A 3,354-nucleotide genomic window follows, 5' to 3' on the forward strand; every position below is an offset into this window, starting at 1 on the left:
TGTGGACGCCAGACATTCGTTTCAAGAAGAAAATGTGGTGCTACAGGAGAATATCGAAGACTGGATGAATAATCATACAAGTAATGAGATATCCTGAATCGAATTGGGGAGAAAAGAGCGTTGTAGCAATACGATTTGAAGAGGTCGTTTGGTTGGACACATTCAGAAGAATCAAGGCATTGTCAGCTTGGTAATGGAGGGAATTGTAACGAGTAAAATGTGTATGGGGAGAACAAGGGTTATGATGTGTAAACGCAGACTGAAGCTATGAATGAAAATTTGTGTCAAGGTTGGCATTTGAACCCAGGTCTCCTGTTCTCAAGGCAGATGCGCTAACCACTGCGCTACCCTGGCATACTGGTTTTGCACCCCAGCACGGACTACCCTAGCACGCCTCCCTCCTCAAACCAAATTCCCATTCACGCCTCCGCCCACTTGGGTTCGAATCCCGGCCTTCATACAAACTTTCATTTATTGCTTCAGTCTGCGTGTATGCATCATAGGCGTTTGAGACTTGAAAAGACGTTTGAAACCATGTAGTTTAATTATACCAAGGCTGGACGACAGTAAGCATGTTCGAATCGATATAGGTTGCAGAAGTTGCTACATACAGAGATGAAGAGGCCTGGACAGGTTATACAGGCATGGAGAGCTGCTTCAAACCAGTCCTCAGACTGATGACCGCAACCGGAATATAGCGTTAACTCACTAATGGCACTCGAAGCTACCTGCTGAGGAAATTCACCTTTATACAGCCATATACACTGAAACGCCAAAGAAACTGGTACAGGCATGCGTATTCAAATACAGAGATATGTAAACAGGTAGAATACGGCGCTGCGGTTGGCAACGCCTGTATAAGACAACGAGGGTCTGGCGCAGTTATTAGGTCGGTTGCTGCTGCTACAATGGCAGGTTATCAAGATTTAAGTGAGTTTGAACGTGGTGTTACAGCGCACGAGCGATGGAACACAGCATCTCCGAGGCGGCGATGAAGTGGGGATTTTCCCGTACGACCATCTCACGAGTGTACCGTGAATATGAGGAATTCTGTAAAACATTGAATCTCCTACATCGTTGCGGCCGGAAAAAGATCAAGCAAGAACGATGCCAACGACCACTGAAGAGAATCATTCAACGTGACAGAAGTGGAATCCTTCCGCAAATTGCAGCAGATTTCAATGCTGGGCCATCAGCAAGTGTCAGCGTGCGAAACATTCAACCAAACCTCATCGATATGGGCTTTCGGAGCTGCAGGCTCACTCGTGTACCCTTGATGACTGCACGACACAAAGCTTTGCGCCTCGCCTGGGCATTCAACACCGAAATTGGACTGCTGATGACTGGAAACATGTTGCCTGGTTGGAGCAGTCTCGTTTGAAATTGTATCGTACAGATGGACGTGCACGGGTATGGAAACAACCTCATGAAGCCATGGACCCTGGATGTCAGCAGGGAACTGTTAAAGCGGCTGGAGCCTCTGTAATGGTGTGGGGCGTGTGCAGTTGGAGTGATATGGGACCCGTGATACGTCTACATACGATTCTGACAAGTGACACGTACGTAAGCTTCCAGTCAGATCACCTGCATCCATTCACGTCCATTGTGCATTCCGACGGACCTTGGCAATTCCAGCAGGACAATGCGACACCCCACACGTCCAGAATTGCTGGAGTGGCTACAGGAACACTCGTACGAGTTTAACACTTCCGCTGGCCACCAAACCCCCCAGACAGGAACATTATTGAGCATATCTGGGATGATTTGCAACTTGCTCTACAGAAGAAATCCCCACCCTCTCGTAGTATTACGGATTTATGGACAGCCCTGCAGGATTCATGATGTCAGTTCCCTCCAGCACTGCTTCAGACATTAGTCGAGTCCATTTCACGTTGTGTTGCGGCACATCTGCGTGCTCGCGGGGCTCTGCACGATATTAGGTAGGTGTTTCAGTTTCTTTGCTCTTCAGTGTAAAAACAAACACTGAATTCCTGAAGCAACTATAGAGTAAACCATGAAGCGACTGAAGAGTAAATGTCTAGAGCCATACTGTTCGATTTTCTGTTATACCTGGCGACGCAAAATTGTGAAGAGGAGTTCCACTGCGATAAAACTCGGTTCTGCGAGGAGTGCACGAGATTTTGTCAACGCCCAGGCACAATGTGTGACAGCTGTACGTCAGCTGGTCCACGGGAGCGCTCTAGTAAGATACTCTCGTGTCTCCAGCGACACGTGCCAGGACTGCTGTCGTCAGAAAACAGCACCGTTGAATAAAGCTAGCAGAGAATGGGGGGAAGCGCCCTGGCACCCAACTACACGATGTGTCCGTATCCACGTACTAGATGACTCGCTACTGTTTATCAAACCAACGACGGCGGAGGAGTGGCAGCTCTTATTGAAAGCTCGTCCTGGTTGTCCCTGGGCACGTGCGCGGCTGTTTTTTGCGCGCACACCTGACGCGGCAGGCGCGCGCCGCGCGGCTCTCTGCTGCTACAGTGGCCGCCAGGCAGAAAGCGCGACAAGAGGGTCTGGGCAGGGGACACCCGCGGCTGACACGCGACGAACGCGTGCCCGTCTTGAGTGCTAATCCTGTGAGGCGCGGGCACAGCTCGCCCCATATTAAGTACCCGCTCACTCTGCAGAAAGCAATCTACGAACAGTGAATCAGCGATAAGGAAATACGGGCTTCCGAGGACAAGCAAACTGTTTCATTGCCCGATGGATGATCCTTATCTCTGCTTGATATTCCGAAATGTGCTTGAACAAAACTGATTTTTCATTTTCAAGTGTAAACCGGATTTTCAGTGTATATACTATTAGCAATACAATCTACACAAATGCATATTTTAGGCATAGATTCATTATCTCGGTTCCAGAATCACCATTGTTTCGACTGGTTTGATGCTACTTCATCAGGGGTATTAAACGGGGTAAAATCATGCAATAACTGTGGTTGTACTTTGATCTTCAGTCCAAAGACAAGCAGCTCTCCCTGCCAGTCTATACTGAGCAAGCTCCACCATCTAACTACTGCAACCTACATCCATGTGAATAAGTTTACTATCGCCCTTTGTAGTTTTTATTCTCCTCTGATACCTCAGGATGCGTTCTATCAACCAATTCTTCTTCTAGTCAGCTTCTGCCATAAACGTATTTTCTCCCCTATTCGATTCAATATCTCATCCTGATTTATCCGATCTTCTTTTACAACCTTCAGCGTCTTCCGTATAAAGCTGCAATATTTTTTTTTTTTTTTTTTTTTTTTTTTGCGTCATCAGTCATCTGACAGGTTTAATGCGGCCCACCACGAATTCCTCTCCCGTGCCAACATCTTCACTCAGAGTAGCACTTGCA

General features: G+C 47.6%; 1 non-coding gene across 1 annotated transcript; it reads right to left on the reverse strand.

Moving 5' to 3' along the window:
- Positions 1-282: 282 nt before the first annotated feature.
- Trnas-uga (transfer RNA serine (anticodon UGA)) lies at positions 283-354 on the reverse strand. The gene has a single exon. It is a non-coding gene; the product is annotated as a tRNA-Ser (tRNA).
- Positions 355-3,354: the final 3,000 nt, after the last annotated feature.

This window comes from Schistocerca cancellata, chromosome 1, assembly GCF_023864275.1.
Source record: "Schistocerca cancellata isolate TAMUIC-IGC-003103 chromosome 1, iqSchCanc2.1, whole genome shotgun sequence".
NCBI lineage: Eukaryota > Metazoa > Arthropoda > Insecta > Orthoptera > Acrididae > Schistocerca > Schistocerca cancellata.